This window comes from Hyperolius riggenbachi, chromosome 10, assembly GCF_040937935.1.
Source record: "Hyperolius riggenbachi isolate aHypRig1 chromosome 10, aHypRig1.pri, whole genome shotgun sequence".
NCBI lineage: Eukaryota > Metazoa > Chordata > Amphibia > Anura > Hyperoliidae > Hyperolius > Hyperolius riggenbachi.
This window is the reverse complement of record NC_090655.1, coordinates 169892036-169907632: the sequence shown is the minus strand read 5'-3', so window position 1 is coordinate 169907632 and position 15597 is coordinate 169892036. Positions and strand designations below refer to the sequence as shown.

At 46.3% G+C, this 15597-nt stretch overlaps 1 long non-coding RNA gene across 1 annotated transcript in view; it reads left to right on the top strand.

Moving 5' to 3' along the window:
• Positions 1-12437, top strand: part of LOC137533918 (uncharacterized) — a 35409-nt gene extending 22972 nt beyond the window's left edge. The window contains exon 3 of the long non-coding RNA XR_011024248.1: positions 12292-12437. This is a non-coding gene — a long non-coding RNA (uncharacterized lncRNA). The remainder of the gene's footprint in view (positions 1-12291) is intronic.
• Positions 12438-15597: the final 3160 nt, after the last annotated feature.

The following is a 15597-nucleotide window of genomic DNA, read 5'->3' as shown; positions in this document are numbered from 1 at the left end:
CCGCAGATCCATGCGCACCGGCAACTAGTCTCTACTTCCTGTGACGTCATGGTAAACAGGAAGTAAAGACTAGTTGCCGGTGCGCATGGATCTGTGGTAAGAGGACCTACCACTCCGCTCTGCTGCGCACACACTGCCTACAGGGGGGGGGGACATTCTTAGCAGGTGAGGGCATTCAGAGGAAGGGAGGGAGGAATAAAGCCTGCTCCCGCATCCCTTATTAGCGCGGCTGGCGCATCAATCATTTTCTTCCTGTCTTCTCTCCCCAGGGCAATCTCCTCCGTACACAGGGGCATCTTCCTCCCCACCCACGGGCATTCTCCCCCCTCCACTGACGACCCCCCAACCCACTGGCACCCTCCTCCTACCCACTGACACTATCCTCCTACCCACTGGCACCTTTCTCCCCCACCCAGTGTCACCCTCCTTTCCACCCAAAGCTACCCTCCTCCCCACCCAGTGTCACCTTCCTACTGACACCCTCCTCCTACCCACTGGCACCTTTCTCCTCCACCCAGTGGCACCATCCTTTCCACCCACAGGTACCCTTCTCCCCACCCAGTGTCACCCTCCTCCTACCCACTGGCACCTTTTTCCCCCACCCAGTGTCACCCTCTTTTCCACCCACAGGTACCCTCCTCCCCACCCAGTGTCACCCTCCTCCTACCCACTGACCCCCTCCTTCTACCCACTGGCACCTTTCTACCCCACCCAGTGGCACCCTCCTTTCCACCCACAGGTACCCTTTTCCCCACCCACTGGCACCCTCCTCCTACCCACTGACACCCTCCTGTTACCCACTGGCACCCCCCTCCCCACCCAGTGTCACCCTCTTTTCCACCCACAGGTACCCTCCTCCCCACCCAATGTCACCCTACTCCTACCCACTGGCACCTTTCTTCCCCATTCAGTGGCACCCTCCTTTCCACCCACAGGTACCCTCCTCCCCACCCACTGGCACCCTCCTCCTACCCACTGACACCCTCCTGTTACCCACTGGCTAACCCCCCTCCCCACCCAGTGTCACCCTCATTTCCACCCACAGGTACTCTCCTCCCCACCCAGTGTCACCCTTCTACCCACTGACACCCTCCTCCTACCCACTGGCACCTTTCTCCCCCACCCAGTGGCACCCTCCTTTCCACCCACAGGTACCCTCCTCCCCACCCAGTGTCACCCTCCTCCCCACCCAGTGTCACCCTCCTTTCCACCCACAGGTACCCTCCTCCCCACTCACTTGCACCCTCCTCCTACCCTGGGCAACCTCCTCCTACCCACTGGCACCTTTCTTCCCCACCCAGTGGCACCCTCCTCCCCACCCACGGGTACCCTCCTCCCCACCCACTGGCACCCTCCTCCTACCCACTAGCACCCTCCTCCTACCCACTAGCACCCTCCTCCATACCCAGTGTCACCTTCCTCTCTGCTCACTGGCATCCTCCTCTCTGCCCACTGACACCCTCCACTAACACCCTCCTCCTACCCACTGTCACCTTCCTCCCCCACCCACTGGCACCCCCCTTTCCACCCAGTGTCACCCTCTCCCAGCCACTGTCACCCTCCTCCACAAACTCATTCCTCCCATTGTCACCCTCCTGCAAAAGCAGGGGTGTGGCTTAAGGCCACACAGGGGGCGTGGCTTAAGTGTCCCTTTTTCCCATCTTCAAATGTTGGGATGTATGTATCAGATAAAAGTGCTCTTGCTCATTACTGGACACAGATCTCATACCAGTGGAAGGAGTTCCTGTGGAGTTCTCCCAGCTTCTGAGCTGCATAAATGAGAGCAGCTTGTGTTGAAGAGAAGGTAGAGAGGGGCGGGGCGGCAGAGCTCAATGCCGTGCACTGCCTGATCTTATCTGTGCTCTGAGTCGGCCTCGGAGCTGCGTGGATTCGGAAGGGATTGGACTGGCTGCTGACATTCATGCAGCCAGCCCAGTACAGAGGGAACACATTGGTTTCACTGGGTGAGAGAATCTGCCTGCAGCTTCAGGCTGTCTCCGCAGAGAGAGCCTCTCCGCACACAGCAGTAGCCTGCACTACACTCTATCACACTAGATGTGTATCCGGACGGCCGCCTCCGCTAGCCGAGCTGCCTGCAAGTTAACATGTGCATTGCAGACACAGGCAGCCAGCAAAGTGGAGCAGACTAGCAGAGCAGAAACACAGCACTAGGGAGAAGCTGAGGCTGACACTCTCCACAAGGTACTTGGATCTCAGCTCACTCCTGCCGTATGCAGAGCATGGGGACCATGCTTCCAACCCTTCCAGCCAATCACGGTACCCGGAGGAGGTTACACAGGCAGAGAAGCCTTCTGCAGTGTGTAGCAGCGGCTTTCGCTATTGTCTGAGACGGCCACTGATAGAAGGCTGCAGTTTTACAGCACCACTTTTTCCAGCTAGAGAGGCAGGAGAGCAGGTGGGCGGGAATTCAAAACAGCCGGGAGGCCTGCCCACCTAATTCGCCCTGGGGAGAACACTGGATAGTTAGAATAGTGTACTCCGTAACTACCAAGTATTCATCTTTGGTCAGAACCCCCTGGTCGTACCCAGAGTCCAGCAGCGAATTTGTTTTTCTTGATGACCTCAAAAGGATCATATTTAAGTTTAAGATATGTCTCTGCATCCAAGAGCTGTTGTTTTATTTCCTCCATATAGTCTATTTCTCTCAGTAGGACTACATTGCCCCCCTTGTCACTAGGTTTAATTATCAGCTGAGGCGCACGATAATTCCTGCAGTGCTTTCCTTTCAGCTGCCGTAATATTTTGTGCAGGGGGGGCAATGCTCCAGTCCATCTTCCTGAGGTCTCCTTCTACCAGCTCTAGAAAAACAGACATATTTATTAGATGTAGTTAAAGGCATGGATCTGGGTTTAAGGTTAGTAAACATGTTCCCGCTTAAGTGCACACAGCCTGAACTGGCAACCGTGGGGACAGACGTAGAAGCATTGGGGAAGGTGAACAGAAAGGCGCAACGCAGCCGACCCGGTGGCCAACGTTTGGTGGTGGAGCCCAAAAAAACGATTGATCTACCACGGCTATGCTTGTAAGTGTGCAATCTTTTTATAATTAAACTGGTTTTACAATTTTACGCTATGGGAGCTCTGGTATGTCTTCTTTGAGGTGAAATGAACTAGCAGCAGCAGCTTGGAAGCAAGGGAAGAGTATTCTCTATATGGCAGGAGGCGGCCAGATGACCCCATAAGCGCTGAAGACCCATCTGACTGAGGGTCATAAAATAAAGGTGAGTGGCCACTGATTGGGGTGTGGTGGTGGTTATCTCACTGAAGTGGATCAACTTTGCCCTTCTGATAGAAGAGGATTACTGCCTTGTTTGCATTGCTGTACACTAGCCTTGTGCAAGGACTGTGTGCTGGGACATTTGAGCGCAGCTAATTTTGTGATTTTTGTAAGTAGGCTAATAAAACTACATTGATTGTTAAATAAAAGGTAAAATTAAAGTTTAATTTAATAATGAAACATGTTGTTGGCATGCATTTTTCATGGTGCTCGGTTCACTTGAAGTCATTCAGATGCAGTCTGATTTTGGATGTGCTGCCATTTCTCGTTACTGTGTACAAGACTGTATATTTGTTTGATGAGCAAGAGTGTGTATGTATTAGAATAAGGTTTGGTCAGGGGGTGCTGGTGATAGTGGGCCTTAAGCGGTAAAAAGTTCAAATCCAGCCCTGGACACCAGGAGGACACAAAGGTACAAAGGGAACACAGAGGCACACAAGAGGTGGAGGTGACACACTTAGGAATTCTTCAATGCAAGTGAATACCACCACCTCACCCCTAGAAGGGGACACTCCCCCTTATGATGTGACCCTCTGTAAGACTAGGTCTCCAGGGTCATTAAAGGCCACCTTCTGCCTGTCAGGATCCTCCAGTACGTCAAGAGTTGGAGTACCCAGCAAGCTCATGGTGAACCAGAACTCCTAATTCATCTATCTAACCATCTATCTTCTAGATGGTTAGATAGATCATTTCCAATGTGTTGGAAATGATCTATCTGGCAGGTAAATCTAGCAGAGAATCTTAGGGCTGGTTCAGACGGACGTTTGCAGAGCGTTTACAGCCAGCGTTCAGGGCTTGGTGTTAAACGCTCCCATTCAAGTGAATGGGAGCGTTTGTACCAAGCTTTCAAGCGCGTTTACACAAACGCGGCGTTTGGGTCCCGATTTTCCCTGGCGTTCAAGGAGCCCCTGGAAGCTATATGTAGCTTCCAGGGGAGGTTAACCGCGACGGCTAATGTCCCCCTAGGGGAAGAAAAAACGCGACCGCATCCAAACGCACACGAACGCTGCTGAACGCGACGCCAGCAAACGCAACGCCTCCAAACGTCCGTCTGAACCAGCCCTTACATAGGATTGTATGGTGTGTACTAGGCATAAAGCTGTCTGTACCATCAGCCTGCAAGAAAACTGGATTTAAGCCCAACGAAGGCTGCAAAGCCGAAAGCTTGCTTATTCTTATTCATTTTAGTTAGCCAATAAATGGTATCATCCTGATTTAAAACTTCTTGCTTTTACTGATGGCTAACACGGTACAATACCCTACTGCTATTATTTAATACTAAAAATGGCTGCTCACATGTTAAAAGCTTCTGTTCAATATATAGCGTTTTCCAGGGCTTTCCCTTAGTGTTGGTCACCTGGCTGACTTGGGACTGCAACACTAAGTCTCCATTGTAGAGTTCCATGACAACACTACTGTCTGTTTCCACGTGTATACCAACCCTACTAGTTTTGTGTATAGTATAGTATAACTCATCAGGGGCACATGCGGCAGCAGAATGAAATACCTTGTATACCCTTTATAAAAAAAAAACGTTCTTTAAGATAACGTGGAAGGTTGTGTTATTTTCTGTCTATTTCCCTCCTTCCATATTGGCGCCCCTATTAATTCATCTACAGGGCATTACTCTAAACTGTAACCATACAAATCAGGCTTATCCTATACTAAATCTGGTGTTGAATTTTATACCTATGTGAAAAATGGGGACTATGGAACTTATACCTTGCATTCCATTAGGTCTAACGTCATTTCCTTGAGTGCCTCCCTCCTTCATAGTCCCTTGGAGTGCATATTACACGCCTTGATGACGTACCACTGGTCCCACAACCCCTCCTCAATGCATATATGCTAAAGAGTCACGTGTCATGCCGAACACGTGGCACCATTTCACCACTTGCATTCCAATACTGCAAGGGGCCATTGAGGCACACTGCCAATGTGGCGCTGCATCGTTACCGACCCCAGATTGTCCAGAGGCCAATGAGGTGCACCACTTGCTTTTCAATCATACAAGAGGCTGCGGAGGCGGACAGCTTGCTTTCCACAAAGATGACTGGAAAAACACTCCTGTCTATAATCCTAATGTGGAGTGCACTGAGCCCCTCCCACTCACCACCTCAAATGCAGGTGGGATTATTTCCTCCTTTTCTCATATGGAATGTAAATGCATTCCACCTATTACATATTGCATTAAAGGGAAGGTTCATGGTGCATTAAAAAAAAAAAATGCTAATCCACTTACCTGGGGCTTCCTCCAGCCCGTGGCAGGCAGGACGTGCCCTCAGCGCCGCTCCGCAGGCTCCCGGTCTCCTCTGGTGGCGCACCCGACCTGGCCAGGCCGGATGCCAAGTTGGGCTCTTCTGCGCTCCAAAATGTGCCTCATGCGGGCGCGCTGACGTCATCGGACGTCCTCCGGGCTGTACTGTGCAGGCGCAGAGGAGACCGGGAGCCTGCGGAGCGGCGCCGAGGGCATGTCCTGCCTGCCACGGGCTGGAGGAAGCCCCAGGTAAGTGTATTAGCTTTTTTTTTTTTTTTTTTTTTTTTTTTTTTTTTTTTTTTTTTTTTATGGACCGTGAACCTTCTGTGTGTGTATGTATGTATATACAGTGATATGAAAAACTATTTGCCCCCTTCCTGATTTCTTATTAATTTGCATGTTTGTCACACTTAAATGTTTTTGCTCATCAAAAACCATTGACTATTAGTCAAAGATAACATAATTGAACACAAAATGCAATTTTAAATGATGGTTTTTATTATTTAGTGAGAAAAAAAACTTCCAAATCTACATGGCCCTGTGTGAAAAAGTGATTGCCCCCTTTGTTAAAAAATAACTTAACTGTGGTTTATCACACCTGAGTTCAATTTCTGTAGTCACCCCAGGCCTGATTACTGCCACACCTGTTTCAATCAAGAAATCACTTAACTAGGAGCGATCTGACACAGAGAAGCTAGACATCATGCCAAGATCCAAAGAAATTCAGGAACAAATGAGAACAAAAGTAATTGAGATCTATCAGTCTGGTAAAGGTTATAAAGCTTTGGGACTCCAGCGAACCACAGTGAGAGCCATTATCCACAAATGGCAAAAATATGGAACAGTGATGAACCTTCCCAGGAGTGGCCGGCCGACCAAAATTACCCCAAGAGTGCAGAGAAAACTCATCCGAGAGGCCACAAAAGACCCCAGGACAACAGCTAAAGAACTGCAGGCCTCACTTGCCTCAATTAAGGTCAGTGTTCACGACTCCACCATAAGAAAGAGACTGGGCAAAAACGGCCTGCATGGCAGATATCCAAGGCGCAAACCACTTTTAAGCAAAAAGAACATTAAGTCTCGTCTCAATTTTGCTAAAAAACATCTCAATGATTGCCAAGACTTTTGGGAAAATACCTTGTGGACCGACAAGACAAAAGTTGAACTTTTTAGAAGGTGCGTGTCCCGTTACATCTGGCGTAGAAGTAACACAGCATTTCAGCAAAAGAACATCATACCAACAGTAAAATGTGGTGGTAGTGTGATGGTCTGGGGTTGTTTTGCTGCTTTAGGACCTGGAAGGCTTGCTGTGATAGATGGAACCATGAATTCTACCAAAAAATCCTGAAGGAGAATGTCCGGCCATCTGTTTCGTCAACTCAATCTGAAGCGATCTTTGGTGCTGCAGCAGGACAATGACCTAAAACACACCAGCAAATCCACCTCTGAATGGCTGAAGAAAAACAAAATAAAGACTTTGGAGTGGCCTAGTCAAAGTCCTGACCTGAATCCTATTGAGATGTTGTGGCATGACCTTAAAAAGGCGGTTCATGCTAGAAAACCTTCAAATAAAGCTGAATTACAACAATTCTGCAAAGATGAGTGGGCCAAAATTCCTCCAGAGCGCTGTAAAAGACTCGTTGCAAGTTATCGCAAACGCTTGATTGCAGTTATTGCTGCTAAGGGTGGCCCAACCAGTTATTAGGTTCAGGGGGCAATTTCTTTTTCACACAGGGCCATGTAGGTTTTGAGTTTTTTTTCTCACTAAATAATAAAAACCATCATTTAAAACTGCATTTTGTGTTCAATTATGTTATCTTTGACTAATAGTTAACGATTTTTGATGAGCAGAAACATTTAAGTGTAACAAACGTGCAAAAGAATAAGAAATCAGGAAGGGGCAAATAGTGTGTGTGTGTGTGTGTGTGTGGTGTGGTGTGGTGTGGTGTGGTGTGGTGTGGTGTGTGTGTGTGTGTGTGTGTGGTTATGGCAAACTATACCTGCATGATGTTGATCCAGGGATTTTATCTGATTGCCATCTGGAGGCAGGAAGTAATTTTTCCCTTTTGGGGCTAATTGGACCATGCCTTGTAAGGGTTTTTTCGCCTTCCTCTGGATCAACAGGGATATGTGAGGGAGCAGGTTGGTGTTGTACTTTATACTGGTTGAACTCGATGGACGTATGTCTTTCTTTCAACCAAAATAACTATGTAACTATGTATGTATGTATGTATGTACATATATATATGTTACGGCCAGAACCCGAAGTCTGGCCACTTCGGGTTCTGGCCGGTCAATATGCGAAGTGGCCGCTCTCTGCGGCCAATACACAAAACGCTGCTGAATTTTGGACTTTGGCCAGCCAGATCGCGTACTGACTGAGTGTGGCCGGCCAAGTCCCGAAGCTCACCTCTGTGCTTTAAGTCCCATCTCCCTGCGATGTCTCCGATCTGTCAGTAGTTCTCTGTCCCCTCTCCCCGCGCTGTTGCCGGCTGTCCGTTTTACTTACAAGGACCCCTGGGCTGCCCTGATGATGCCGGCTGCTTCATGTGTCCTGATGGTGTTCCCCTGTCCCCCGTTCGTCTGCACTCTCCTGCTCAGCTTTCCTCTGCTAAGTTCTCCGTGTCCCATTCTCCGTTAGTCTGTGAGGACCCGGGGCTTGAGAAGCAGGGGGATTGGTGTATGCTGCGAAGGGGGGGGGGATTGGTGTCCCTGAAATCTGCCTTCCCCGCTCAGCTCTTCACAACGGCTGCTTTCTCCTCAAACGACCCAAGGCTCCAGGTGACACGGGGTGGATAGAGAATGGAAGGGGGTGGGGGGAGGAATTTGAGAGGAGGATGGCAGTTTATGGATAGCTAGTGACTTTATGCTGGATGCACACGTTGGGTTTTGCTGCGCGATTCGCGGGATCGATTCCATCAATTCGATTATTTCCAACATGTTCGTTCGTGTTTCGATGGATCCAGCCGTCGATTTTGCATATTAAGTATGCAAAATCGCCGGCTGTATCCATCAAAACACGATCGAACATGTTGGAAATAATCAAATCGATGGAATCGATCCCGCGAATCGTTCTGCAAAACGCAACATGTGTATCCATCATTAGCCCGTGCTAGGTCTGTCACCGCGTGCACTTTCACACAGCTACAGCTATGTCGACACTAATAAAAATGCTAATATAATATGTTACGGCCAAAACGGGAATAGAACTGGCCGGTTTGACGTCGGCCAAAGTCTAAAATGCTGGGAATTTCTGACTTTGGCCGACTGACTTTGGCCGTTTCTAGAACTGGCCGGCCAATGTCAGAAATTTCCAGCATTTTGGACTTTGGCCGACGTCAAATCGGCCAGTTCTAGAAACGGCCGGCCAATTCTAGAATTGGCCAATTTCTGGTTTTGGCCATGAAGTTTTCCACATTTTGCCACAAACATGCATCAATTTTATTGGAATTCCACGTAAGACCAATACAAAGTGGTGTACATGTGAGAAGTGGATCGAAAATCATACATCATTCCAAACATTTTTTACAAATAAATAACTGCAAAGTGTGGTGTGCGTAATTATTCGGCCCCCTGAGTAAATACTTTGTAGAACCACCTTTTGCTACAATTACAGCTGCCAGTCTTTTAGGGTATGTCTCTACCGCGTACGTTAAAAAGGGGCGCTGGGAAAAAAGGGCGCCGGGTTTTAAACGATAAACATGGATAACGTTTAAAAAATATAATGTACTATATTTCGTTTAAAAATAATGTTTTATAAAGTTATAAATCATTAAATAATGTGCATGAAATTGGCAATTGTGAAAACGTTAATCTTCCGTTTAAAAAGTGAAACGTATAATAACGTTTAAAAAAAAATAGTAAGTAACCCTCCCTGTACCTACCCCTAACCCCTAGACCCCCGTGTTGGTGCCTAAACCTAAGACCCCCCCTGTTGATGCCTAAACCTAAGACCCCCCTGTGATAAGCATTAATAACGTGTGAAAAAAATATTGTGCTGTTTTTCGTTTAAAAATAATGTTTAAAAAATTATAAATCATAAAATAATGTGTAATCATGAGAAGCAGTTATAAAACAGTAAAAGTCTCCGGGCGCCGCTTATAAAACGATATTTTTCTCCGGCGCCCTTTTTTACTGTCGGGCGCCCATTAAACGATATTTATTATGGGAGTGAATGGCGGCGCCCGATTTGTCCACTTGCCTCAGGCGCCCGAATTTACTGTTCCCGTCTCTACCAGCTTTGCACATCTAGAGACTGATATCCTTGCCCATTCTTCTTAGCAAAACAACTCCAGCGCAGTCAGATTAGATGGACAGCGTTTTAAAAAGAGGGGATATCCCAGAAAATGCATAGAAAAAGCACAAAGACGAGCGAGATCAACCCCCAGAGAGGATCTTCTGAATTCTAGACCCAGAAAGGAGAACAAATATGCCAGGTTGGTAAAACAATACAACACAGGATGGAATCATATTCAGGATATTTTACGCAAACATTGGTCAATTCTGCAGAATGACCCGGTAATTACACAAAGTATAACTCCATATCCAAGTGTGACGGCAAGAAGAGCACCCACATTGAAAAATCTATTGAGTAGGAGTCATTTTGACATGGAGAAACATCAAGTGGGCATTGTAGGCAAATATAGATGTGGGAAATGCTCTGTGTGCCCTATGATGAGAGTGACTAAAAACTTACAGTGTAATGTCACGGGACGGAGATTTGAAATAAGACAGTTCATAAACTGTCAGTCATCTGGGGTTGTCTATTTGAGTGCCCTTGTGGTAGACAATATGTGGGCCAGACTAAAAACCAACTTAAAGGAATACTTAAGTGAAAAAAAAAAAAAAAGATCTTTACTCACCCGAGGCATCTCTCAGCCCCCTGAAGCTGTATACACTATTTTATTTACCAATTGTAAAAAGTCGGACATTGTTCATGCTTTTATCTTCATTATCTTTCAGCATATATAATGACATTTGAAGTCTCTTCACTGTACTTGTTCTTTTGAACCACTAGATGGCAGCAAACACACCACAGTGCTCCATGTTCCCTTTCTAAACACTGCCCTGTGCATGCAGAGAAAGCATGCATGTTATGTAAGACCACATGCACACCAATCTACTCCTTAAAGCTGGCAGCAGCTGATTGGAGGATTCTCTGTCACCATGGCCACTGACTCCACCCACTGACAACACCGCCCTGTGCATGCAGAGAAAGCATGCATATTATGTAAGACCACATGCACACCAATCTACTTTTTACAGCTGGCAGCAGCTGATTGGAGGACTCCCTGTCACCATGGCCACTGACTCCACCCACCCACACTGGAGCAGCTTCTGGATAGGCCAGAGCTGCCAGCATTAACACATTTAAAGCAGCAAGCGACCTCACAACAGTACAGAGGTGCTCTGCTTGCTATAACTGAATTGCTGGTAAGTCTTTATCTTTATTTTTAACCACTACACATGCCTTTTTTTCTCTCTTGCCAGCTGCAACTTATTCCATTCCCTACCTTCTACTGAAATATACCTAAAGCGGTCAATTTGATACCAACTTAATCTGATTTACTAACTACCTTTTACCACTGTTATCTAGTCCATTCCCCTATACACATTATGTAGTTTACACTGACCCATTCCTTGCAATCACCCCCCTACTATAACATATCACTAAACACTATGTTTGAAATACTATTCTTATTACACTAAATAATAATCCATTTGTATCTTTTTATGGCAACATTTATAGCTATGCCTCTGTCTTTTGTTTACAGTTGTTTATCCCCTGCTTACTGCCTGAAGAAGTGGGCTGTGCCCGCGAAACGCGTTGCATCTTTGGGGTATTTTCAATAAATGTGTATATCTATACATTTACAGTCCTTGGTGTCTGCTTTAACGGAGGCGAGTCCACCACTTCCTCCCAGCAATTTTTTAAAAATTTTATGTACTTTTATCCTTCTGGCGCCTCTGTTCACCTACCAATATATTTGAGTCCACCCCAGGTGGAGGGGTGATCTACCCCCTTTCTTCCTATCTACAGAGAGCGACTTCTTAATCCTGAGTGAGGACAGGTCTAATCTCCTCACCTGCCTAATGAGTGGTTACCTAGGTGGTAACCCGTGTTTGTGAGTATTACCATCTCACTGTTTCATTTATCCAATCAATTTTGACATACTACACCATATTGGGCTCTCGATTTCTCTTCAATTTTAGTTCCCTGAAGCTGTATGGTGCCCTCGCAGCCCCGCCGGGTTCGGCGACAGCCGCCGACAGGCCGTGAACGCGGGTGATTCTCCGCGTTCCCAGCCGCTATATCACCCTCTATGCCTCTATAGCGTATATAGCATAGAGGGTGATATAGCGGCTGGGAACGCGGAGAATCACCCGCGTTCCCAGCCTGTCGCCGAACCCGGCTTGGAGGTGAGCAAGGGGCATGAGTCTTGGTTCCCTTTTTGGGAGAATTTTGAGTTTGATGTGTGACATGTGAGTGAACACTAATCTTTGGCCCGAGGTAAGCGGACCTAGGTATTATTCTTATTCTCCTTATTTTTCTATTCCTCTATGAATTATGGAGCCTTTTCTTCCTTCTTTATGAGATCTGAGGTGAGCAGATCTCTGATTTTTCTATTTGTGGTGCCATATGGACATTAGAGGCTCTTGATTATTCTCCATTTTTGGGAATATAATGACAGTGGTAGTAATTAAGTTTTCTTTTATATGTGTATTCCCCTTTTTAGATTGGATATGGAATTATAAGGTCAATCAAGTAATCCGGAAATTAGAAGAATTTAGAAGAATCGTGTCCTTATGGAGTTCTTTTTTGGATGCAGTACCACTTTTTTCCACATGATGGCAGCATCTGTCTTTTTGATAATGAACTGGTGGAATTATTTATATTCTTTGGCGATTCATTAATTTGTATGAAATAAATGTATTATTAACCTGCTATATTTATGGATGGATCTTCGTGAAAATATCCATTATGATTTTTTATATTATGTTAACTTATAACTGTGCCATAGTACGCATGATCTCGAGCGCATGCGTAGATTTCGACAGGAAGAGGGACAGGACAGCTGACTAGTCATGTTACTTGGTCAGGTGGGACGTGCGCCAACCAGAGCGCACGCCCTCCGTGGCCGGAAGCGCGGCCGCGCTTGGGTATTAGGCGCAGTGTCTATTTATAAAAGGGCACAAGCAGGATTATCCGGTAGCCTCCTCAGAAGCAGCGGCCAGCTGCGACTGCGTAAGGCATGTCCCCGGGCCCCCCCACGCATCTTCCTAGGAAACAGTAGGCGCTTCACAGGTAACTGGCACTTTCATCAATTGTGTATATGTATTTTTGGGATGTGGAGAGAGTTGTATAGCATTGATTCCCACTATAGTCTGTATTGCACATAAGAAACTTTGCACAATTGCATCTTTGCACAATTTTGTGTTTATTGGTTGAATTGCAATTTGTCAATGGTGTTGTGGTTTTTGTATGTGGGGACCTGTGTATGGGCACGGCCGGCTTATGTTGGGTGTGGGCATGCGCACATGTGCCCTTCTTATATATTTTTATTTGTGTACATTACCTTTATAGAAAATATCTTTTTGTATGGGTGTTTGTTGGGATATTGAATTGCATGTATGCGTGTATGCACACGCCCGCATGGTTTTGTGGAGGAGTGGGCATGCACGCATGTGTGGTGCACTCTCTGCATGGATCTATTTAAAGCACTAGCACTTTTTTCTTGCACCTTAGGTACCCCTTTTTGGGATCCTTTTTTTTTTGTCCCGGTGAACGCCTCTAGTGACCAGGAGGGTATTAATTATCTTTGTATGATATTACTTAGAGATACAAAAAAAATTTGTTTTATTCAATAATGACTTATAGTGGGGTCTTAAAGAGAACCTTTACTGAGTAAAAATATTTAAAATAAACACATAAGGTAACTTCAAATGAACATTACATAGTTACCTTGCCATCAGTTCCTCTCAAAAGCTCACCACTTTTTTCTGACAATAATCCCTTCCAGTTCTGACAATATTTTGTCAGATCTGAAATATATCAGTTGCTGTCAATAAAATATCAGTTGCTGTCAGTTATAGCAGAGAGGAAAACCGATGTACCAGGTAATGTCCATGTTTCCCTATGGCTCAAGTGGGAAATGTTGCAGTTTAACTGTGTGCTGAGCAGAAAGCTGTTATGGGGTAATGGCTATTTTCAAAATGGAGGACGGAAAATTCCCTTGATCACAGTGAACAAACAGGACGCGGGACAGGAGAAAGACACTGAGGAGTAGACTTCGTGGAAGGTAAGTATGACTTGTGTATGCTTATTTTGAATTTTAATTTTCAGTTCAGGTTTTCTTTAATAACCATTACTAATGGCAGCCTCTGGGGGGTTTTCTAATTTTTAATCTGTTTTTAATGTATCTAGCTTGTTCAAATAAAGATATGGATTTTTGCATGTGAGATTTGACTCAGTATATATTCATTTATTGTTTGGCAAACAATATATTTTGCCCAGATGGCTTTCTGTTTTTCTTATGCTACGTACACACATGCGACAACGATCGTTCGTTGAGAACGACGAACAAACTTTTAATTGATGAAAGAACGACCTAAGTAAAGATAGTTTTAAAAGGTGTGTAACGATCTGATCGTTAGAACGAACGTTACATCACGTAAAGCAACTATTGCGCCTGCGCATAAAAATGAGAAGTTTCACAGAGAAATAGTGAAATGCGCATGTCAAGCCTAGTACGAACGACCGTTTCCAACGATGTACTACTTTTGCAAACGATCGTCGTTGGTTAAAATCCGCCGAGACAGAACTTTCTTTTGTAGCGATTTGGCTCGTTCGTCGTTTGCCTTAATAGTCGGTGGTTCGTTTTTTGTAACGATCGTCGTTGGTAAAGATCGGGGAACGATCGTTACAAACGACTATAGTCGCATGTGTGTACGCACCTTTAGGTGTTTAAGTGATTGTATGATTGATTGCCACAGGGCCTAATTAAGGTGCAATTGGATGCATAGATAGGGCAGTGCTCATTTGTTGGGATATGGTAGATGGACAGCGTTTGTGAACAGCAGTTTTCAGATCTTGGCACAGATTCTAATCTAATTGGATTTAGATCTGGACTTTGACTGGGCCATTCTAACACATGGATATGTTTTGTTTTAAACCATTGTTGCCCTGGCTTTATGTTTAGGGTCATTGTCCTGCTGGAAGGTGAACCCAGTCTCAAGTCTTTTGCAGTCTCCAAGAGGTTTTCTTCCAAGTTTGCCCTGTATTTGGCTCCATCCATCTTCCCATCAACTCTGACCAGCTTCCCTGTCCCTGCTGAAGAGATGCACCTCGAGCATGATGCTGCCACCACCATATTTGACAGTGGGGATGGTGTGTTCAGAGTGATGTGCAGTGTTAGTTTTCCGCCACACATATCGTTTTGTATTTTGACCAAAAAGTTAAATTTTGGTCTCTTCTGACCAGAGCACCTTCTTGCACATGGTTGCTGTGTCCCCCACATGGCTTGTGGCAAACTGCAAATGGGACTTCTTATGCTTTCTGTTAACAATGCCTTTCTTCTTGCCAATCTTCCATAAAGGCCAACTTTGTACAGTGTGTGACTAATAGTTGTCCTATGGACAGAGTCTCCCACCTGAGCTGTAGATCTCTGCAGCTCGTCCAGAGTCATCATGGGCCTCGTGACTGCACTTGGTTCCTGCTCCATCATGCCGGCCAGGGCTGCCCTCGCTGTGCCTGCTTCCTCCTCTCCACAGCCACTGGTCATCATCTCTGGACGGATCGACTGTCGCCGCCGCTACCTCGTGGGGTGTCGGGCATCACCGCCCCGCATGCTAGCCGCAACAGAATGGAGCCACTTGCTGGCTGCAACACGAAACTGGCCTCTGCCATGCTGCAGTCACACAGGCCATCCATCGATGCGGCCAGAGAGCATCCGACTGCTGCTGCTACACTGGCTGCGACCTTGTCACCGGGACCCGCAGATACTCCAGGCATCTTGTGCCATCCGGGCTGCCAGATCCCTCTG